At 41.6% G+C, this 24,769-nt stretch overlaps 1 protein-coding gene and 1 long non-coding RNA gene across 9 annotated transcripts in view; one reads left to right on the top strand and one right to left on the bottom strand.

Moving 5' to 3' along the window:
- Positions 1–1,431: 1,431 nt before the first annotated feature.
- On the bottom strand, positions 1,432–17,942 carry LOC131191281 (uncharacterized). 4 transcript variants are annotated; one of them, XR_009153458.1, is made up of 5 exons: positions 17,653–17,942; positions 16,318–16,455; positions 13,176–13,352; positions 11,378–11,426; positions 1,432–1,908 (listed from the first exon to the last, which is right to left on the bottom strand). It is a non-coding gene; the product is annotated as an uncharacterized LOC131191281 (long non-coding RNA). The 4 variants fall into 4 exon arrangements; XR_009153459.1 differs by having other exon boundaries at positions 11,378–11,423; positions 16,136–16,455; XR_009153456.1 differs by having other exon boundaries at positions 16,136–16,455.
- A 160-nt stretch (positions 17,943–18,102) lies between these two features.
- The window catches only part of RGS17 (regulator of G protein signaling 17), an 86,851-nt gene continuing 80,184 nt past the window's right edge, over positions 18,103–24,769 (top strand). For 2 of the 5 annotated variants that reach the window (XM_058169225.1, XM_058169269.1), the window contains exon 1: positions 18,223–18,241. The gene's annotated coding sequence lies outside the window, so the exon portion shown is untranslated. Of the gene's footprint in view, positions 18,246–24,769 lie in introns of all 5 variants that reach the window. The other 3 variants (XM_058169246.1, XM_058169236.1, XM_058169261.1) reach the window with 3 other exon arrangements.

Here is a 24,769-nt window from a genome sequence, read left to right on the forward strand (position 1 = left end):
AACTGTGCTTTCAATTAATTTCTTTTTGGTTTTTTTTAAATTTCGTAAGAGTTGGATAAAATTTGGAAGCCAATCTAAGAGAATAAAGCAGAGGATCTTCAGAAATGTAAATATGCAGCTGGGTAATATCCTCCTTTAAGTGTGGATGAAATAATTAACTTTTATAAATTTGGGACATATTTGCTCTTTTTTATGGCTATTCTGTCACGTTTCTGGTGAATTGGTACTGGGAATTTTGCGGAAGGGAACTTTTTATGGTTTGGAGATGAATAAATCTATTTATCTGAAAACAGACGACATTGCAGATGTGTCTTATGATTGAAAAATGTGCCAAATAACAGAAAGAGAAATGCAGAAGCTTTTTTTGCTAGCTGCCAGTATACTTGGTTTGGGCAGAGAGAGATGGCACAAAAAAATTAAGTGATATGAGCTGCTAGTTAACTGCAGCTAGCAAGCTGTTTCATTGACTGTCACAGCAAGAAAAAACATCTGGAATTTGAACTGGAAAGCTATTACACAGGAAAAGTCTCAAGCAGGGTTGTCCACAAACATCAGTTTCATTCAGTCCATGGTTTTAAGTCTGGTAAGAGCCAAGAGAGAATACCAAACCTTGTGTCAAGCACAAAAAACAAACACTTAACTAAATATGGACTTTTTCATGAGAAATCAAGATAAAAGAAAATTGGCAAACATAAACAACCTGATGCAAACTTTAAACTTCTTCAGGTTGGAACTTTCCAAGCATAATTTCCCTCATACCCAACCAAATGTTTAGAACCCAATAAGGGTTCTACATCCTCAACCAAGTATGAGTATTCTATACCCTTAACCAAGCAACCTAAACATCTATTTTTCAAAATGCTAATCAAAACTTTCCAGCAAAGGAATTAATCACAAATCCAGAGTTAATCTCACCTGTGATACGCCCAGCAATGAACTTTCATGGGCAAGACCGCTTGCCCCAGTTAATAAACTTTGAAGATTGGGAGATGGTTTGATGACGTTGTCAAGATTCCAAGTAACACCCCCAATGAAAGAAGACTCCGAGGCTTGAATTTCCTCAAAGTTCCATTTTATTAGAGATGTCATATTGGCACATCTGGGGAAACCCGAATCTGAAAGTTTCTACGTTTTCCCCACCCAAAAGAAAGTTCAAGTCTCTGCCCAGCACCCACATGTCCATCACATGATCCAATCAGGCACTACCCAAAACTGCAGATCCCTCCCAGTCACCTCATCACAGCTGCAGGCCAAGGTGGCCTTGACTCTCTGAGAAAAGAATGTTATTTTGACTATATATCACCCATGCAATCCCCCCTCCCATTTTCCCACAGTAGAAAATGTGGCAGGCCTGAAGGCCCAAATGTAAATGATGGCTTCCAGGTCTGACAGACGTCTAAACCAAATTGTGTGGTCTAGAAAAAAGGTTAAAATTACAAAACATCTGTTCCAAATGTTACCCTTTGCAAGAGGGAGCAGGAGAACATTCTGTTCATGATGTCATGTAAATGCTATGACTTACATCTTTGTACAAGAACTCAGAATGCTAATAATAATAGTGAAATTTGTATGAAGACACGATTGCATGCATCGTTCAGTCAGTCAGTGCTGTGGACCCTGCTGACTGGAGTGGGATTACTTGCTCTGAGCAGATGCAAAGCAATCCAAATAAGAACATATAGAATAGAATAGAATAGAATAGAATTTTTTATTGGCCAAGTGTGATTGGACACACAAGGAATTTGTCTTGGTGCATATGCTCTCAGTGTACATAAAAGAAAAGATAAACATAGCAACAGCATATAACAAAGCAAGGATGGCACTCCTTCTGTTTCCAGGTTTTTCCTGGGATATTGCAGGAGTTGAGATTTACTTTCAAGAACACCAGCTGCTCCACCAGCTCAGGTCCTAGGGAGATGGATTCGAATCACACATTCTGCTGCATAACTTTTCACCTGCAATACTGGCTGATGGACATGTGTCAGCAGTGATTAGTAAAGCATTTGTTATAAGATTTCAGTAACAAAGTCTTGCAAGTCTGAAAGTACCTCTTATGTTTATTCTCCCGAAAACGAAGGAGGGTCCCTTCTGAGATATTTTCTCCACTCCTACCCAGGGGTGAAATTTATTTACCTTCCCTACCAGTTTGGAAATGCACACTCTGAGTGCGCTCCGCTCATGCATGCGCACCACATGTGATTTTAGACCCTCTACGCAAGCAAAAAGCCTTCTGTGCGTGCGCAGAGGGTCAAAAACAGGTTACTTCCTGGTTAAAACCAGGAAGTAACGATGTCTGGGTGGGTGGGCAGAGCTTTGTGCTACCACCGCTACCAGTTTGCCAAACCACAGACTGCCGCCACTACGGCGGTGCAAACTGGTAGCATTTCACCCCTGCTCCTACCCATCTTTCAGACTCAGGTTTTGTTTATCAGAACATTTTTCCTGTCCTTCAGTGTCATTCCCTCCTACCATTACAGCATGATAATTGTTTCTGGGCAGTTCCTTCAGCTCATCCAGCACTTTAAGGGAGTTCCCCAGAGACTTTTATACTTTTTTTCATAAGTAGGTACATGAGATGTCTCAGCATTATTAACCTTCCTTGGTTGCCTACGTTAAACCCCACCAAGGATTACAACCCCTTCTACCTTTATTTTATTTATTTATTTATTTTATTTATTTATTCGTCGTAACAATATATACAAGTATAACATAGAGGATTATATAATATATAAACATATATATGAGGAGAAACAAGGTACTATAAACACATATATATATAGGGGAAGAAACAATAGGACAGGAACGGTAGGCACATTTGTGCTCTTATGCACGCCCCTTAGAGTCCTCTTAGGAAAGTGGTGAGGTCAACCGTGGATAGATTTAGAGTAAAAGTTTTGGGGTTATGAGAAGAAACCACAGAGTCAGGTAATGCATTCCAAGCATATATAATTCTGTTACAGAAATCGTGTTTTCTGCAATCTAAACTGGAGCGGTTGACATTGAGTTTAAATCTGTTGGTAGCTCTTGTGATATTGTTATTGAAACTAAAAAAGTCATTAACAGGAAGGACATTACAACGGATGATTTTATGAGCTAAACCCAGGTCCTGTCGAAGGCGACGAAGTTCCAAGTTTTCTAGACCCAGGATATCAAGTCTGGTGGAATAAGGTATTTTATTGGTTTCGGAGGAGTGGAGAACTCTTCTTGTAAAATACCTTTGGACATGCTCAACTGTGTTGATATCAGATATATGGTATGGGTTCCAAACAGGAGAGTCCTTCAGTGAGGACTCTGGGAAAGGAGGTTTTCAGCTGCTACTACTAAAGAACTCTACACCCTTTGGCTACTACTAGGAATTGTTACTAGGAATCTGCTGAGGACTTGCTATTAGGACTAAATCTGGTAAAAACTGAACCTGCCCTTCTACCCTTGCATGCTGCCAACTCTGTATATCCTAGGCTGGCCTGATCAACTCATCCTTCCATTTGCCTTGGAATACAAGCTCCTGATATACATGGCATTAACTTATCCTGTCATATTGTATTACTGTCTGGTTTGGAGGCATTACTGCTTCATCCAGGAAGGTGGAGCAGAGCAGTGGTGAAATCCTCCTCAGTTTGCCACCGGTTCGCTGCCCGTGCATGTGCAGTGCAGAGCGCACCAAACACATGCTGCACACACATGCACAGCGCACACCAAATACATTTTGCACGCACATGCATAGTACACACCAAACGTACACTTTGTATGGAAAAAAGAGGCTTGGAAAGGTAAGTAGAACAGCGAGGGGGGGAACAGCTGTGCCGCATGATTTAGATTTGCTAGAAAGCAGGATTTAACAAGCGAATTTAAATCACGTGGTACATATGATCGTCAGAAATATCAGTTCGGACAAACCGGTAGGTTTTTGTTTACTACTGGTTCGTCTGAATCCACAGCTTTTATCACTACCAGTTTGCCTGAACTGTTGCGAACCGGTAGCATTTCACCACTAGTGCAGAGGGTGGTAAGGATGACAGAAAAGACTGTTTGTAGTTCACTACCTTCTATCCAGGACATGGCATATAAGTGATGGTTGAGCAGAGTCCGCAGGATTGTCTGAGACACTACACGTCCTCTTCATGACCTGTTTTCCTTGTTACCTTGTGGGAGGAGGTTTTGTGGTATCCATCTACATTCAGTCATAGTTTTGTTCCATATAGCATCAACCTTGTGAACTCTCAAGTTTCCTCTTTCGCTACATATTCAAAATGGTCAGTGATTAGTGTCTGTGTGTGTGTGCGCACACACATATGTACACATATGTATCAAAAAATACACATATGTATCAAAAAAAAAGTGGTCAAAAAAAAAGTGGTCAAAATAGGCAGTGCCCTATCAAATCCTGTTCCTGTCAATAGCGGCGTTCCCCAAGGCAGTGTTCTTAGACCAACACTCTTCATATTATACATTAATTATCTCTGTGACCATATTAAAAGTAATTGTGTTCTCTTCGCTGAAGATGTCAAACTATTTAACACTACCAACAATACAGCTACTCTTCAAAAAGACCTTGACTTTGTGTCAGAATGGTCTAAAACCTGGCAACTCCACATCTCAACCAGCAAATGCTCTGTCTTACACATTGGAAAAAGGAATCCAAACACTAAATACAAACTCGATGGACATTACCTTACAGATGACCCCCACCCAGTCAAAGACCTTGGAGTCTTCATATCCAATGACCTAAGTGCCAAAGCCCACTGCAACTACATCACAAAAAAAGGCATTAAGAGTTGTTAACCTAATCTTACATAGCTGCTTCTCCAGAAACCCTACACTACTAACAGAGCTTATAAAACATTTGCTAGACCAATTCTTGAATACAGCTCGCCTGTCTGGAACCCATACCACATTTCAGACATCAATACAATTGAACGTGTCCAGAAATATTTTACAAAAAGAGTTTTCCACTCCTCTGAATATAACAAAATACCTTATGCCACCAGACCTGAAATCCTGAGTTTAGAAAACTTAGAACTCCGCCACCTTTGAAAGGACCTGTGTTTAACTCATAGAATCATCTATTGCAATGTCCTTCCTGTTGAGGATTACTTCAGCTTCAATCATAACAATACAAGAGCAAACAATAGATTTAAACTTAATGTTAACCGCTTCAATCTTGAGTGCAGAAAATATGACTTCAGTAACAGAGTTATTAATGCTTGGAACACACTACCAGACTCTGTGGTATCTACTCAAAATCACCAAAGCTTTAACCAAAAACTTCTACTGTTGACCTCATCCCATTCCTAAGAGGTCTTTAAGGGGCGTGCATAAGAGCACAAACGTGCCTACCGTTCCTGTCCTACTGTTTCCTTTCATTATATCCAATGTATATAGTTATTACATACTTATACTTATATATATGCTTATATATTATATAGCTACTTCATGCTTATGCTTATATATACTGTTGTGACAAAATAAATAAATAAATAAACATATATATCTATGTATATATATATATATTGTGCAGGTATATATTTATGTATGTATATAGTATCTGTATATGTATGTGTTTGGGTAGATATACACTTTATCTAGAGAGCAGGCAACATTAAGAATTTCATTTTTAATGAGGCCAGTGTGCTCGCAGTAAAAAAATGACAATAAAGTTGTCTGTCTGTCTGTCTAAATACCCATCCATCCATCCATCTATTATTATTATTATTATTATTATTATTATTTAAATTTGTATACCGCCCTTCTCCCGAAGGACTCAGGGCGATTCACAGCCAGATAAAATAGACAATAATATTACAATATATCTACCTATCTATCTATCCATATGGTAGTCAAACCTTAAATCCCTTCTCAGATATAATCATTCAATAGAGATAGATACTGTATACAGGGGCCATGATAGCTCAGGCTGTAAGAAGCCTGTTATTAGAACAAAGCAGCCTGCAATTACTGCAGGTTCAAGCCCGGCTCAAGGTTGACTCAGCCTTCCATCCTTTATAAGGTAGGTAAAATGAGGACCCAGATTGTTGGGGGGGCAATAAGTTGACTTTGTAAATATACAAATAGAATGAGACTATTGCCTTATACACTGTAAGCCGCCCTGAGTCTTCGGAGAAGGGCGGGATATAAATGTAAATAAAAATAATAATAATACAGTAGACAAAAGGACTTTTGCTGGGGTGGAGTGGGAAGAACTAAAGGAAAGACGAAAGATGAAGATGAAGATGAGGGAGCTAAAAGAACTGTGATTAGAGAGACATAAGCAAAACCTGGGGTCAGGTTTTGACCTGGGTCAGATGAGATGGGATTTTAATAAGATGTAGATTTGTAAAAAGATACAATCGCACATAAGACAAACCAAGAAAGTAAAAGCTACAGAGGATTATAGTTCTTCTCTGTCCCCCCCCCCACCGCTCCAGGCTGAATAAAATGCAGAGAAAGGAAATCCTAGTATGTAGAATGAAAACATATAAGGGAGAAGAGAAACAAACCAAGGGGGGGGGGAATTCTGATAGGCAGGAACTCAATAAAGTGATAAACCTTATTGGCCAGCTACTTAAGAGAATGATGGAATGCATATTGTACCACTCAGCTTGCTCCTAGCCTTCTCTATCTGGGTACCAGAGCTGCAACACAGTATCTTGTCTATCAAAATCTAGTAAGAAGCAACAGAATAGCACTGAATCCCCAAAGCACTTCTGAGCCATCTGATTGAATGTTTTGCTTTGAAGCAGCACCTACTTTAATGGAGAAATCTAGTTTGAAAGGATCAGTTCATTTAAGCTTTATTGACTTAGATTAGCCATGTAAAGTTAGCATAGTCCACATAGGCAGGAAGGACCATGAAATGGACTATCTTCATGACTATTTCAATATTAAAGAGATGAATTGGATAACTCATAATCTTGTTCAGTGGTGGGATTCAGTCAGTTTGCACCACTTCGGGAGAACCGGTTGTTAACTTTCTGAGCAGTTTGGTGAACTGGTTGTTGGAAGAAATCATTAGGGCAGAGAACCAGTTGTTAAATTATTTGAATCCAACCACTGATCTTGTTCACCTACCATATTCTTTCCAAAGGCAGCATCTTTGTTTATGGCTGAAAGCCAAAGTCATTATACAAATACACATAACACATACGATTAAAACTAAGTAACTTATCTAACAGCACTGATTAAAAAAAAATACTAATTCTGGCACTAGATCCAGGTCTTCCTTATGACAGTTACCACCAAGCAAAACTTGGCAGCCTTCTGAGATATTTCAAGAGAGTCATATGCTTACAAGAAACAAACTTCTTCCTTATTGTGCTAACTAACCTAATCAGCCAGCCAATTGCTTTCACACAGGTGTAGAGCAGGGCTATCTAACTCTCAGCCTATGGGCAGGATGCGTCACATGCTGGCCATGCCCATGCCAGGTTAATGAAGGGGGGAAAAGTCGCAATACATCACATGACGACGCGAGTTTGACACCCCTGGTGCAGAGTGTCAAAACTATTAACTGAAACATTATCACGAGCCATATAGGAAGACCTCTACTGATCTGTTTAGACAAGGATGCTTCCTTACCCAGATGCAGCTTCATTTTGTTTTGACCATATGAAGGACCAGAGTTCCAGTTCTCCTTGCAGTGAAAGGATGAGCCTACAGAGTAACAGGCTGGAGGCTACAAACCTCCTTTCACCACGTTTGTCTGGATCTATGCACCTTGGTTTCTGTTGTGGCTCGTCCTCCTTCCTCCTCCCGGGCCTGCTATCAGACTCCAAGTTTGATAATGAAGATGAACGGCCTGTCATGCCTCCAGCCCCCAGCCCTGGCCCCATGCCCGGACAGGATGTCAGGAATGAACAAACAAACCTCACTCATACGGCGTGTGTTCCTTTGGCTCAGCCATCAGAGGAAGTCACGGATTGGAATTACTCGGGCCTACTTCTTCTGACCCCTCCCTTTCTCAAACAGCAGAAGACAATTCAAAGTGGGAGGATCCTCGCTTCCGGAGATCTGAGAGGCGACGCCAGCAGAAGGAAGGGAGGGGCAGGCCTGGATAAATGCTGAGTCATGGAGCCACACCCCACAGCCTATATAAAGGACCTGCTTTTGGCATTCCAACCTTGAGTCAAGCAAAGTCTCATCTAGTTTGCTGAAGTCACAACTTGGACTCCTGCCTGCCCTGAGAAACTTGGAAGGAATTTGGCAAAGCTGCAGAGGCTTCGTTGCCACGCTTGATACGGACTTCCTAGACCCGGTCGTCGGAGGGGGAGGGGGATACGACAGTTTCATTGTTGGTGATTACTGCTGCCACCAACTACCTGTCGTGTCCCACTCCTCCGCTGATGGCCGGGTCAGGGAAATCCGAATCAGGCGTGCCTCTGCAGCTCTGCCAAAGTCCTAGCAAAGTCCTCAGGGCAGGCAGGAGATCAGAAAGTGACTTCAGCAAGATATGTTTAGACTTTGCCTGACTCAGAGAATGCCAGAAAGCAGATCCTTTATATAGGCCATGGGGTGTGGCTCCATGACTCAGCACTTATCCAGGCCTGCCCCTCCCTTCCTTCTGTTGCCTCCGCCTATCAAGTCTTCTGACGTGGGGGTCACTCCAGTCGGCAGCTGTTGGCAATAGACCTCCCTCAGGCTCACATGCTGTGGAGGAGGGGGAGGGGTCTAGTTGCTCCGTTTGCCTGGGCATGGAGCCAGAGCTGGGGGCTGGAGATATTTCCTCCTCTTCAGCCTGTCTGGGCATGCAGCCAGGGCTGGGGCCGGGAGGCATACTAGAACATTCCTCCGTGTTCGGAAGCAGATAAGCAGGCCCCGGCTGTGGTGAGATTGGGCGAGACACAACACTACCTTTTCAGATGGTCCTTCAACTAACAGAGACAGGGCTCCCGTACCTTGTCCTATTCTTTGGACAAATGAAAGACTATATGAAAGGAGTTAAATGAATGGAGATAAACAAAATTAAACTTTGAAAAAAAAACCCTTAAAATATAAGATATATGAAATTTGATATGCAAAGGTAAATGCACTTGTTTTGGCAGACCATAATATGATGCTGGCCCTCTATAATTAATGAGCCAGGCAGGATCTTTGCTTCCAAATTAAATTCCAGAGGACAAGAATTTAATAAAAAACACAATAAAATATATTTGCCATGTCCACACATTACTCAGAATAGTCTTACCTGTGCAGAGAGAGAGAAAAAAACAAGGGACAGTAAGATACAATTAGCACATATACACAAAGAAAGATTAAAATGTTCACTGTCCTGGCTAGACATGATTACTCCTAAACAGGACCCTTTCAAAGCGAATTTTGTTCTTGTCCTTCTGGATCTTCTTAGGTTTCTTGAGGAAACTCCAGCCTTCATAGTCAGAGCTATGAGGGCATAGTAGACCCCACTCACTTTCCCATTTCAAGCACAGCAATGTGTTACTCCATTTTTCTTCAAATTCTAAAAAGAACACTTTTTTTTAATCTAGAAGAGTGAATTAGAATGGCATCTAACTAAGCCTCTCCTGCCTAAGAGACAAAGGACAAATTTCCTTCTTAAATGTGGCTTGCAGCTCAAATGCTGGCTGCTGGCCAGCCAACCCATCAATATAAGTGGGGTTGCAGCATGTGCATGTGTAACATGTGCATAACATGTGGACATTGAACCCACACATAGGTGACAAATTGGTGTTTCTCAAACTTGGGTCACTTTAAGATGTATGCACTCATTCCCAAAGAGTTGAACTCCACACATCTCAGAGAGGCCAAGTTTAAGAAATACTAATTTAAAGAACGGTGTTTCATTTATTGCCATCCAAGCCTTTCAAATTCAACAAAAATAGTTCTTATGTTTACACTGTGTTCTTTCCTTTGGAGCTCTAGGGTGGCATACGTGACCTCTGCTAATTTTATCCATATTGTTCTCTGAGGGAATTTAGATGGAAAGAAAGCATCTTGAGCAAAGTCATCCAGTGATGAAGGTAACTTAGATTTCTTTATGTCAAGGTCCAAAGCTACAACCACTACTTGATGCTGGTAGTATATATTGCAGACATCTTTCCAAATATATTTAAGAGATATGTGAACAGTGATGAATGATGCTCTTGTATGCAATTAGTTTTCTGCAGCAAGGGCCTTTGAGGAAAAAAAAAAAAAAAGACTGACCTTCAGGGAAGAAATGGAAAACTGAATAAGGCTCTGCTAGAAGCAATGCAGCAGTTTCCAATGGATTTAGAGTAATGGGGAGCATTACTCTAATCTTGCCCAAACCATAGTTTGAAAGGCCACTGGGTTCATATACTTCCTTTTCTAATCACTTGTGATTAGAAGTGTTGGTCCAGAAAGTTTAGCAACAAACTATGGGTCCAGATAAATTCGAAATAGGATTTTGGAATTAACTGTAAAGAATCTTCCCCATGGGAAAATGCTTTTGTTTTGAATTCTTAATAAGACTTTAAAAATTGAACACTAGAGGGAACTAGAAGGACTCAAAGGTTACAATTAAAGAAGAAAAACATTCAATCTTAAAATACAAATACAGAATGAAGAAAAAGATTTCAACATTAGGTATGTTGAAGAATATGTTTAAACAATGGACCCAGAAGTTAATTTTAAAAGTGCCTGCCTCTATAGATAGACCCTATAGACCTTTCCAACCCTGTATTTAAAAGATATTAAGGAAAAAGAACAGGTTTTACCTGACAAGATTTAGATTGATTTGAAAGTGGATTTAAAAGTATCAGGCTATAACGGAAAAAGATGTTATACTGGACATACAAAGGAAATTGACTGATATTTTAATAATTGAACAGGATATATAAATAACAAAAGAAGAATATAACCTGGATAATTTTCCTATATTGGATTTACCAAAGCTTACTTAAAGCTTTGAAGAATTTTCCCTAAACTCCGCTGAACATGTTATCTAGCCTGATAATGAAACATTTGGAAACCAACCCACAAGCTCAGAGAATGAACCTTTACCCCAGGGGTGAAATGCTCCCGGTTCGCACCGGCTCCCCCGATTAGGTAGCGATGGCAGCTGCTGGTTCGGAGGACCGGTAGCAAAAATCCCTGCCCCCCCCCCCCCCCGCCTCTGCTCAGCCGCACCATCAGCAGAGGTTTTTTTTTTACTTTTAAAAGTTTTTCTTCAGCCGAAACATGCCTTTAAAAGTTAAAAAAAAAACCCTCTGATGATCCCGGGGCTGAGCAGAGATCAAAACCCTTTAAAAGTTTTCTTTTAAAAACCCTCTTCAGCCAAAAGGGGGGGGGTGAAGAAAAAAAACCCAGGATTTCCTGATTCTCACAGGCTTTTAAACTCACTTTTTAACAGCCCCACTTACAAGAGCCCCCACCCATGCCCAGCCAATTCCCCCTCCTCACTTACCTTTAATTACTGCTCCTTTCCGGCTGCAAATGCATGCTTTCTTCAGCTACTGAAGAAAAAAAAAAGCTTGCTTTGACTTCCTGCTTTGCTAGCTGAGGAACTCTGGGATTTGAAGTCCACAATAAAATAAAATAAAATAATAAAATAAAATATTTGTGCAGCTTTCTGAGATTTGGTGTGTTTCTGTAGTGTTTCACTCTAACTACACAAACACACAAAATCTCAGAAAGCTGTATGTGGCATTGTGTGTGTGTGTGTGTGTGAGGTGTGTGTGTGTAAAGTGTGAAAGTTGGTTTTTGAGCTTTTTGTGGCTGTGTGAAGTGTGAAGTGCAGCTGCTTTTACATTGTGTGTGAGTCAGTTATGTTGTGTTGTGTGTGTGTAAAGTGTGAAAGTTGGTTTTTGATACCTCTTATTGTTTTTATACTTTGTTTATTATTTTTATTATTTATTGTTATTGGCCACACACACCCAGTCATCTGACCACCAAGCCACGGCCACCAATTAAGCCACGCCCACAGAACTGGTAGGGAAAATTTTTAGATTTCACCCCTGCTTTACCCTTAAGAAATCCAATTCTAGAAAATTATTTGAGATAATTTGATATAAGATCAAGATTAGAAGAAGTAAAATGAAAGAATACAAAGTTGGCTTATTTGATCAAGGGTAAAATAGATCTAGGGGACGCGGTAGCTCAGGGGCTAGGACGTTGAGTTTGTCGATCGAAAGGTCGGCAGCTCAGCAGTTCGAATCCCTAGTGCTGCCGTGTAACGGGATGAGCTCCCATTACTTGCCCCAGCTTCTGCCAACCTAGCAGTTTCGAAAGCACGTAAAAATGCAAGTAGAAAAAATAGGGACCACCTTTGGTGGGAAGGTAACAGCGTTCCGTGCGCCTTTGGTGTTGAGTCATGCCGGCCACATGACCATGGAAATGTCTTCGGACAGCGCTGGCTCTTCGGCTTTGAAACGGAGATGAGCACCGCCCCCTAGAGTCGGCAACGACTAGCACGTATGTGTGAGGGGAACCTTTACCTTTACCTTTTTAAACATATCTGTTGTTATCTCTAGTAATCAATGGACTTTTGCTGACATCAGGACTAATGATGAGGCATTAAGGATTTGTTTATAAATAAGAGATGGGACATGGGAAAAAGAGACCATTTGTATTTTAAGACAAGACGATAACTTACTAAAATTGTTTTTTTTGTTATGATGAACAAGGTGGAAGTCATTTCTTTATATATTGCTTTTTTTCTTTACTATATTTTTAGTTTTTCTTTCTTTTCTATTTTTTCTATTATTTTCCTTTTTATCTTTTCTCCACCTTTTATTTTTTGTTTGTATTACTTTTAATATTATTATTATAAAAACAACTCACCAACATGTGATGTCTAGGAGGAAATTTCCATTTCGGATTATTAACATTACTTTTTATTCCATCCTTCCTATGCAGATCTCATAGTAATATCTTTACTCTGTACAACAACACTTGAATGGCTGAGCTATGGTTTGAATTCAAGAGGAACTAAATTTCTTTTCATGTTGACATTAATAGTTATACTACAGGACTCAGAATTAGTAATATAAAATTATTCTACATGAAAAACATTGTAACAAAGTGTTTTTCTCATTTTAAAAAATCTTGAGTCTCAGATGGATTTTAAGGCACATTAGTCTATTGATCTTTGCTCCAGTTGAAATTCTGTAAGTATGATGAAGCTGATGGAGAGTTAAATACTAGAGGGAAAAAGGAAAGCTGAAGAAGCAACTTCAGAAAACAGGACAGTAGAATCCAATTACCTTCAGTGTTTTGTCCTTCCACTCTGAGAATCAATGATTTGTTTACAGCCATCTTTGATTGCTAAGAAACTGATCCAATATCTTTCCAAATGATGTTATTTATAACTCAGAAAATAAGTGGGTACGCCTGGAAGATTGAATGCTCGTTTTCCCACTCAGTAGAGTCACTGTTTGGTTCTGAAACAACAGCAAACATTCGTTATTCCTTCTTGCTGCATTTAAGTCTTTGTATCACAAATACAACAGCAGATAAGCACATGACTGATATATGCAGATGACCAGAAATCTTGAGAATTAATCATGATTCTGTGGGATATTTATTTATTTATTTATCTTCTTGTTTACTTACTTATGGTGTTTCAAGACTGCTCATTTCCCTCAAAAAGAAAGCTCTTCATTTCCATAAGAATCCACTTCTTCTTAGTGGAAGGGACTACATTTGAACCAGTCATAACAATATTGCAGGCTAATATTACAAGAGATAAAGTATTGTCTTTGGGGGAAAAAATACCTGAATGATGTTCCTTCATATAATACAGCAACAATACCCAGCCTAGCATCTTCTTGATAAACCACACTATAATCACCCCTTTTATCCAATTACCCCACCTCACAGGCAATTAGCAATCTTCATTCATAGAAAACTTCAATCTGCGCTTTCAACCTGTTCTTATGTCATGGCTGTATGATGGACATCAGTTGTCCATGCTATGGCCATAGCAGCCTCAGGACTTTGCCTAGGGCAGTGATGGCTAACCTTTTCCAAACCAAGTGCCCAAAGCGCTTAAGTGTGTGTGCAAAAGCGTGCGCGCGTGCCCGAACCCGCAAAATAAAGTGTGCATGTGGGTCCCCGCACGCGCCCTGCTCCTGTGCATGTGCTCGCCCCCACGCATGTGCCCTGCACATGCGTGCACCCCCACAAACACCCCGTGCATGCACGCCTTCCCACACATGCCCCCACACGTGTGGCAGAGACCCAACAAGCAGCTATTGATCTGTCCCCCTCCACAGTCCAGGAGACATGAGCGATGACTTAATTAGCAGGCAACTATCAGCTCTGGCAGCAAACTAGTGAGCGTCTGCCAAGTGTCTCTGTTATCTCTCTTGATGCCGATGAGTCAGCCAGGAAACCAGGAACAAACAGGACTTCAGCTCTAATTCTCCCTCTAAGCAGTTGATTTGCTTGCCATGAAGTGTATAGCAGCCTTTGCTGCTTTTATATCCTGTGGGGTATGGCTTCATGACTCAGCACTTCCTAGGCCTGCCCCACCCCTGCTTCTGTTGTTCCTGCCTCTCCTGCCTACGAAACTTAGGGTCCAGCCAGGCCTGATTGCCATGGAGGCATGGCCTGGGGGGGGGAAGAGTCAGGGGACGGAGGCCTTGTTATCTCCTCCACCTTGCCTGCCTCTGGCTCCTGGAGCTGAGCCAGGGAAGCCAGTGCTCCAGAGGTAAGTCCTGATGGCCCTTCCCCCTCACTTTCCGAGTCACTTTCTGGCAGGGGGTCCGGCTCGGGGGGCGCAGACACAACAGCTATTTAGTGGGAGGCGCGCATTGATGCGTGGCAGAGCTGAACTGGGATGATGGTTTGCCTGCCCACAGAGAACTACTAGGCATTCTAAAGCCTGCCTTAGTTGTTTTAGTCAGCCTGCACACAGTCATTTTAAGTATTAAATGAACTATGATTATGAAAATGTTATGGTTAGGGTTACAGGCACATATAACTAGCTGTTTGACTATATCCCTTTGCTTATAAATAAAGAATCAGAGGGTGTGTTAAACTCATCTTCACACTCAGGTATTTCTAATTTTAAAGTCAGTTCACGTGTAAGAACAGCAGATGATTTGAAAGTTCATTTGGTTTCCTGTGCTCCTGATAGCTTGGGTCAAATGGACAATCAATTAATTACCTTGGAAATGAAAAATTAAATCAGTTCTTGGAGAAGTATTCTTAATGTGTAATTTAATTCCTTTAGAATGTAAGACCACACTATTATCGGTATTAAAATTACATGATTATTGCCTTCAGAAGTTTAGGTGCTTCATCACTGGAGGTTTTTAAGAAAAGACTGGACAGCCACCAGTCTGAAATGGTATAGGGCCGTGATGGTGAACCTATGGCACGCATGCCCAAAGTGGCATACGGAGCCATGTCGCCTGGCACATGCAGCCTCGCCCATTCCTCTTCCAGGTTTCTGGTGTGCATGCGCACACGATGATCAGCTGCCCTTTGTGCATGCGGCAGTGCCAGAAACCGGAAGAGCTAGTCTTCCATTTTCTGGTGTCAGCATGCATGCCGCTCAGCTGATTGGCATGTGCGCATGTGTGGCAGTAACCGGAAGACTTGCTTACTGGCGCACGCATGCCCCCTGGGCAGCTCCTCTTCCTGGTTACGGCCCCAAGGAGCGCGTGCTCCTAGGATAGACCCTATATAGCAAGGGTCTCCAACTTTGGCAACTTTAAGCCTGGAGGGCTTCAACTCCCAGAATTCCCCTGCTTTGCTGGCTGGGGAATTCTGGGAATTGAAGTCCTCGAGGCTTAAAGTTGCTTAGGTTGGAGACCCCTGCTATATAGGGTATAGGGTCTCCTGCTTGAGCAGGGATTTGGACTAGAAGACCTTTAAGGTCCCTTCCAGCTCAATTCTGATTGTTGATTGATTGGTATTTTATGTGATGATGTATATATGGTTATTTACCATATAAGATTTAATTTATAAGATTTAAAAATGATCAAGCAGGTTGTCAGGTAAAACATTCTCAACTTTATGTATACTACAATTCTTATGGATCAGTTCTGAATAAAGAAGGTCAGATCAAGACTCTTTCTTTACCTTAAGGATCTTAGAATCACATTTAACCCTTGATTAAGAAGTTTTTAAATCAAAGTTGTATTGATTTTGCATTTAAAATTTACACACGACAAACACTTTTGTTTATGTTTTAATTAAAATTTATTTTACGTACATTTCCCAAGCCTAAGTCAGGGAAGACAACTCACAACATTCAACTTGACATATTCACCAATCCTTCTGTGCAATAAGCTTACTGTTGCATTCATAACATTAAAAAAAGAAAGGAGCAGAGTTAGCTATCACATCAAACATCAAAATACAGAGAATACAATGTGTGGGGGAAATGTGATTAACCTCATTATATTTCTGGCTTCCAAGAAACTGCCTTCATCCACTGATATCCATATGTTCGATACGTGATCTGCATTTTATTTAATTAATTAGTTGCCCATCTCGGTATACATTCTTAAAAGTTGCACACTCTTTGAGGATCTACCAGGAAAGAGGAAAGCAGTAAGAACTTGCTTACACAGGTTGAAAAACATCTTACTTACTATTCTGGAGAGCTGTACCAGGGAGACCATCTCTGATTTTTTCCCAGGATTTTTTTCTCTTTCCTGGTCAGATTGTTCCAAGTCTCTTCTCTACTGAAAAATAACCCTTTCTCCCTGAACAGAAAAACAGCAATCTGACAATGAAGGAAAGTCTCTTCCTTCTTTTTTTTTGTGGGATGTGGGCTACGATCTTGATCAATCTTATCAATTTTGATAATAAGAGAAATTTATACTAATAAGCTTACGCCAATGGTCTGATTCAGTAAAGGCAATGTTGAACACAGGACCAAGGACTCCATAGACCCCACAACTGTGCAGTCATATATGTTGCTTTCAGGATATGCTTGTTCAACTTTCCGGTCTAGCCTGAATTTAGACTTTGAATAATTTTACAGTCACTGAATGTACACTAATCGGCATACATTAAAATAAAATTTCATTGCATACAGCTCTCAAAGGGTCTCCGCCTATAACATACACTACATAAACAAGATAAATAAATACAAAATTATGCACATACCCACATATGTTATATGACATGGAGAAACAACACAGACTAGTTCGGATGTATACATGTACAAGAGAAACAAATCTTGTGAGTTTACCAGACTGATGGCATAGGGAGTAAAGCTTTTACAGAGTCCTACTAGAAATACTTCGAAACCTCATCCCAGAGGGTTGGAAGATTGAATTATGTCCCTGCCAAGCACTAACCAGGCCTGATCCTGCTTAGCTTCTCAGCACAGAGAAAAAACAACCCTGAGCAAGCCGCCTATCTCGACTTCCACCTTTCCCATCACTTCTGTTTCCCTGGATAAAAGGGCATTCAGTTTCCTCTGGAGTCAAAACAAGCTGGGACTGTGCTAGTTTCTCTCCAAATCTCCCTGGGTGGACACATCCCATTCTAAAAAAAAAAAAACAGCCCAAGTCTGTTGCAAGCATCGATTAGATCGCGCTCCATTAGTTTTAAAAACATTTTTTTAAAGGGCCTCTGTTAAGTGTGGGCGGCATCACGCTCAGATTCCCTGCCTCTCCGCTGTCAAACCTAAAGGACCGCGGAAACCCTGTTGGCCTCTGTGGCAGCGCTGGCTTCCCTTCCACAGCATCTGCCTGTCGCTTGTCACACGCCGCTCACCTGTACGCGAGAGCCCGCATCCCACTAAAAACACGTGGCCAGGCGCCCCGCCACGCAGAGGCTTGCTGGAGAGAGCCGGAGATCTGCCAGCTCCTTCCCCCACGTCTCCTCCCCGCGGATCCTGAGGGCCGGCCGGCCGCCCTCCCTCTTCGCCGAATCTTGCCTAGATCGCTCCCGCTTGCCCTCGCCCCCCACTTCCTCCGTGGAATCTCCGGGGGCAAGGAAGGAGCCGGGGGAGGGGGGACGCGGAATGAGTCACGCTTGAGCGAAGCAGGGAAACTCCAGCTCCTCCGCCGAGGCCAACGCTATTAAAAAGCGCATGCGCGCCCGGAGCCTCTGCTCTGCTCCCCACCCTCCCTTCCTCGCTTTCCCCTCTCCCTCCTTTCCTTCCTCCCTCCCTCCTTCCTTCTTTCCCTTCCTCTCTCTCTCTCTCCCTCTCTCTCTTTCTCTCTCTCGCTCTCTCTGTCTTTCCCTGCCGGCTGGGTGCTGAAGTTGGGCGGATGGCAGCAAACCAGCTCCGCTAGGGACCAGCTGCACCAGCCTTTTTCCCCGGGATCGTTCAGTGCCAAGCACACACCACCAGGCGGGGGTGGGTAAGATGGACCGCTCTTTTTTTTTTTTCTTCCTTCCTTCCTTCCTTCCCTCTCTCTCTCTCTCCTTTCAACCCTCCGCCTTGGACAAATCGCTGGCACCAAAATGTCTGCTTTGTAGACCCGCGCTTTGGAGATAGACCTCGATCTCGACCAGGGGAACCGCGAGGGAGGCGAGGGGCAGGGAGGGAGGGGCTGCTTGCCTGCCTGCCTATCTGCGTGGAGTGCGAAAGCGAGAAACTGGTGGGGCTGAGGGCGGCCAGAGGTGCACGCCTGGGGTTCTTGGGTGCGCTCTGTGTGTGCGTGTTTGATGAGCGTGTAAGTGAGTGAGTGCGCGCGCGTGCACGCGCTAATGTGTTCTCTCTCTATGTGTGTGTGTGTTGGGGGGAAATGTTGTTTCTCTCCGGCGGTGCAGAAAGGGGTGGGAGGCAGGGGAGAGGCTCGGCGTGGTGGCTTCCCTGGACCTGCCCTCCTCACGCTCGGGGCTGCCGGCGGGAAGATGCTGAGGGGCTGGAGCGAAGGACTTGAACCTGACCGAGGCAGAAGAGATTGGAAGCGCTGAAAGAGGACCTTAGGAAAGGAAAAATTGGGAGGTGGGGAAGAAAGGTGGGGAGGTAGGAGAGCAGGGGAAGCTCCGTAGAAGTGCAAACGTCCTTTCCCCCACCCCCACCCCTTCTTACCAGGAAATAATACAGTGTTGGAACTTGCTTTGCCTTCCCCAATCTCTTCAGCGGCTGTAGAATCATCCTCTCTTCTCTTTTCTCCTCTCCTTACTTCCTTTCCAAATGTTATCTCCTCCACCACTCTCCTTTCCACCACTCTCTGTAAGGAATTGGCATTCTTTCCTTAAAATAACCCTTCTTAAAAACATCATAGAATTGGTCAGAAGGAGAAGGAAAAGAAATGAATCCTAGAGTAGCAGCTTTGATGTGGATACCCCCGCCCACATATCACACACACACACACACACTTATAACTGAGGAGGTGGGGTGCAGAGCTTTTCCTTGTCATTCCTAAGGTCAGCCAAGAAAACATTTCCTGCCCTTGTCAGTCCATTGGAGTTTCTTCTGCTTGGCTGAGACTATTTAGCTCCTTCTCCCCGACTGCTCTTCTGAGAATGCATGAAGTTGGAGAAAAGACTTGGATCCATTTAGGGACCCAGAGAGGTCGAATGAGGGTGGGGGGGAACAGTGGCTGCTGTAGAGACAGACAACCAACAGGATGGTTGTTTCTGATTAGGCAAGACTAGGCAACAAGGGGTCTAGCAAGGTGGAGTCAAAATCTGCCACCACCCTTACCACTCATTCGAAGTGGCATCTGAAATTTTGGCTGCTTCATAACTTGCCTTAGCAGGATTACTGACCACCCTGCTGGTATCAAAATGCAAAGGAAGGAAGAAAGGGCCTGGTCTTTGATCGATAGCATTTTTCCTTTCAGAATCTCCATCTTTCCCTCCAGGATATAGCAGAGTCTGATGAATCAACAGGCTTTATTTGTAACCATCTACTCTGCTGTTTTTCCTTTTGTAGTTTCAGATTGCTGTAATCTCCAGCAGTTTTAGACAGAGAGGTGGCTCAAAACCTTTTCTTTCAAACTAACTTTTAAGAGAGGAGATCAAAAGCTACCACTTTTACCCATAGTTTCCTGTTGTGTTACAGATCACTCCAGAGTTGCTGTTAGGTACTATTTTAAATGCCTACATCAGGGATCATGTTCAGACTTAATGTGGGCCAGTGGGTGTGTTTCCCCCCCCCCCAAAAAAAGCCTATTAAGCATTCAATTACAATATATTTGTAAATGTCCGTCACAGAATCTTACTTTCTGATAACGATTCTTGTTATTCTAGTGTTCCTAGAGGCATGTATACTCAGAGTTGTTGATGTTGTTAGTTGCAAAGTCATGTCCCACCCATCGCAACCCCATAGACAATGTTCCTCCAGGTCTTCCTGTCCTCTGCCATCCTCTGAAGTCCATTTAAGCTCACGCCTGTTGCTTCAGTGATTCCATCCAGCCACCTCCTTCTCTGTCGTCCCCTTCTTTTGCCCTCAATCTTTCCCAGCATTAGGCTCTTCTCCAGTGAGTCCTTCCTTCTCATTAGGTGGCCAAAGTATTTGAGTTTCATCTTCAGGATCTGGCCTTCTAAAGAGCAGTCAGGGTTGATTTCCTCTAGAACTGACTTGTTTGTTCGCCTTGCAGTCCATGGGACTCTCAGGAGTCTTCTCCAGCACCATAGTTCAAAGGCCTCAATTCTTTGGCGTTCAGCCTTTCTTATGAGTCTCCAACCTGTTCTGAATTTGTTCATTTATTTTAATAAATGTTTCTATAAACAGAAAGCCTTGATTCATTCATGGTTTGGTAATGGTTTGATTTGGTTAATCTTATATGTGGTTTTCATTAAAACCTTAAAACCTACTTATTTCGTCTTGCTGGACTCGCTTAAATTTTAAATTATCAAATTGATTTTATGGGTTTTAAATTTTTTGTAAATTTTAGAGGGTAATATTTTATCTATAAGTAGCCATATCAAATAGGTTTTTAAAGGGTTGTTTTTAGTTTTGTATTGTTGTTTTCTTTCTGTATTTTATTCTTGGCTGTACACCGCCCTGAGTCCTTCGGGAGAAGGGCGGTCTATAAATAAAAATATTCTATTCTATTCTATTCTATTCTATTCATTAATTTGTGGGCTTTTACCAGGATGTTCTTTTTTTCCTTATGTATCTTTTCTTATTCTTGCGGTAGTTTTGGCATTCAACATCAAGCCCTCCTGCCCTGGGTGCTTCAGCACCATCATCAAGGATGGGTCAATATTGATACCCAGGTTTCAAGCGTGGTTTTGGTTTCTACTTGCTGTTTCTATAGGAGTCAGTTTTTTTATAGGGTAGGGTTGCTAGCCCTATGCCTAACCCTCCTCCTTTATCCAGGCTTGGGACCATCAACAACAGCTGCTCAATCCATCCAGTGCCCACTGCAGGTGGAGTTATCTTCTCTTATTGAGAGTCCTTAGGGGTTCAGCAGCCTATAAATGTAAATCATTGTCATAATATTCTATCATGTGTTTTGGTAGGTAGTTTACTCAGAAATAGTAACATGGAATTTATTGGGAAGTTAATATCAGCGGGGTTATTTCATTTCATTTTGTGTTATCTGAAATTTGCCTTCTGCTTCCTGTCTCCCTTCTCTTGCATATTTATTCAAATGAGCCACACTGAGTTCACGGAGAGTTATTTCCAGATGGATGTTCATAGGACTGTAATTTTAGATTGAAATTAGAAAAGTAGATTCCTTTATGATCCCTTTAGAAAAAAAACAGATTAGCTAAGATTAAGCATTCATGGAAGAGTTTTCCAACAAATTGTATTTTATGTGAGCGAAAAGTATGAATAAATTTCAGTGGGTAATAGAATTTGATCAGCGTATGATCAGAAATGTTCTCTTCATGAGTGTTGGGACAGCAAAGCTTCACACAACTGTTCCTCAATTTGGCAGTCTCTTCAGCGTGACTCATTGTTAAGATCTTCCTAGGTTCCACATTTTGTGTTTCTCATGCCTGTGTGACAACGTGTCACTTTTAACTACTTTGGAAATTTTGTTGAAAGGTAGTAGATAAAATATTTATAAAAATAAAAATAAAATAAAATATTTTTGAAGCTACGTGAGATATGTGGAAGTTCTCACATTGTCCCTGCATAAATCAGACCTATTTATAATACATATAGATGTCATCAGTGTCAAAAGGGCCAATTTTGAGACACCAGCAAATTTTGCCTAAATGATACTTTATCCCATCCCACTTTTTGCTAAAAGCCAGAGGGTCGCCTGAGTTATAACTTCACTAGGTTTACTATAGAAGTTTCATTTTTATTTTCCCGATAATTCCCATCTCAAAAATGAGGAATATAGTTGCAGAACATAATGCTTCTTCTAAACATAGGCAATGCCACAAAGGAAAGCATTAGGTATAAAAACATCAGTCTTGCCTGTCTTGCTCAATACATTTGCTCTTAGTTGGAAAAATCCAATACTTCCATTTAATTCTCAATCAGGCTGTTGACTGGGATTCTTAAATTTAAGAAATTACAAGCAAGTTGCTATTGACTCTTTGTACTAATATTCTTCTAGGATATATTCTACTTTGAGTTTAATCAATAAAGAGAGCTTTTCTCGAAGCACTGCTACTTACAAAGAAGCCAAATGGACTTATAGACAACTCTTGGTACTGTTCTAGGAATATGAGTGTGTATTTGAACAAACAGGATAGAAAGGTGATGCTAGACAACAATAGCAATAGCACTTAGACCAGGGGTGAAATCTAAAAATTTTCCCTACCGGTTCTGTGGGCATGGCTTAATTGGTGGGCGTAGCTTGGTGGTCAGATGACTGGGTGGGCATGGCCAATAACAATAAGTAATAAAAATAATAAACAAAGTATACAAAACAATAAGAGGTACCAAAAACCAACTTTCACACTTTACACACACACAACACAACACAACTGACTCACACACAATGTAAAAGCAGCTGCACTTCACCCAAAATGGCCCCTGCAACAAGCAGGAACCTCACACTTTCACACTTTACACACACACAAACAACTGACACACACACACACACACACACACACACACACACACAAAATGCCACATACAGCTTTGTGAGATTTTGTGTGTTTGTGTAGTTAGAGTGAAACACTACAGAAACACACCAAATCTCAGAAAGCTGCACAAATATTTTATTATTTTATTTATTTATTTATTTAGATCAGGGGTCTTCAACCTTAGTAATTTTAAGGTTTGTGGACTTCAACTCCCAGAGTTCCTCAGCCAGCAAAGCAGGCAGATTGAGTTGCTCACGAGGAGATGGATTTTAGGTAGGCATAGTCAGTTGATCACAGTAGCTGAAGTAAAGCATGAAAGGAGCAAGAATTATAGGTAAGTGAGGAGGGGGCATTGGGTGGGCATGGGTGGGGGCTCTTGTAAGTGGGGGCTGTTAAAAAATGATTTTAAAAGCCTGTGAGGATCAGGAAATGCATCTGGGATCGCCAGAGGAAAACAAGATTTAAAAAGCTCCTCTGATGATCTCAGCTGAAGTTTCCTCTTATCAGCCCAGAACCTCTTAAAATAATTGTTTTAACAAGCTCTTCGGCTGAAGAGCTTGTAGGAAACATGTTTTTAAAAGTTCTGGTGATGAGGAACTCATCTAGGATCACCAGAGGAGCCTTTTAAAACATTTTTTTTCAACCTCTTCGGAAGAGGTTGTTAAAAAAAAGAGATTAAAGGCTCTGCTGATCTCAGCTGAGCCGCAGGATCCACAAAGGCCTTTTTTTTTACTTTTAAAGGCATGTTTTCGGCTGAAGAAAAACTTTTAAAAGTAAAAAAAAAACCTCTGCTGATAGTGCAGCTCAGCAGAGGCAGGGGGCAGGGCCAGGGTTTTTTGCTACCGGTCCTCCGAACCACCCGCCATGATCGCTACTGGATCGGGCGAATCGGTCTGAACCGGGAGCATTTCACCCCTGACTTAGACTGATATACTGCTTCATAGTGCTTTACAGCACCTCTCTAAGCAGTTTACAGAGTCAGCATATTTTATTTTATTTTATTTATTTATTTAATTAATTTTGTCATAACAATATACACAAGCATAACACAAAAGATTATATAATATATAAACATATATATGAGGAGAAACAAGGTAGTATATTGCCCACAACAATCTGGGTCCTCATTACCAACCTCAGAAGGATGGATGGCTGAGTCAACCTTGAGCCAGTGAGGTTCTGGCAGTCAGCAGAATTAGCCTGCAATTCTAACCACTGCACCACCATGGCTCCTAGGATAGTATCTCTAAAAAGGATGCAGGAAGTGTATCTCCCATAACACAGGAAAAAAGCATTGATATTCAGCTTATTATTTTCACGGTCTGCATTTTTTATTGGAGTATTCTAAAGCAATAACTCCCAACCTGTATTGCCAAAACTAAAGGCAATTCATGATACACAATGAGATTTTATGAAAAAATAAAATGGCATAAATGTTGGAAAATTACCAAATCTTTTGAACAATTGAAGCGTTTTGCAAAATTTCAGGTAGGAAAGCTATTTTGAGATTTGGCAATCTCATGATATTTCAGCCTTAAAAAAATAATATGGGGCCTATCGACACTGCTGAGATGGGTCATTGTGCTACGGTGCCTATAGGCATTATACTGCAGATTCTTTGGGTTATGCAATTGTCTTCAAATAATAATGGAAGGAATGGAAATGTTTAGAAATCACTGTTATGGAGTCCATAACTTTTAAAGACAGTGCAGACCTCTTTCCACTTTGTTTTTTCTATTATCTGAATGTGATTACCTTATTTCAAAAGTTTCTTTGGCACTCTTGCTATTTGACATATTTATCTGAGCCACTGGACTGTTTATCTAAACTTCTCAAAACATTTCTCAGGTTTTCTGATATCTGATATCTCTGGGTACTACTACATTTCTTCGGGATGTCTTCCACAAGTTGAGGACAGCTGTAGCACTTCTTC

This window comes from Ahaetulla prasina, chromosome 1 (genome assembly GCF_028640845.1).
Source record: "Ahaetulla prasina isolate Xishuangbanna chromosome 1, ASM2864084v1, whole genome shotgun sequence".
Classification (NCBI taxonomy): domain Eukaryota; kingdom Metazoa; phylum Chordata; class Lepidosauria; order Squamata; family Colubridae; genus Ahaetulla; species Ahaetulla prasina.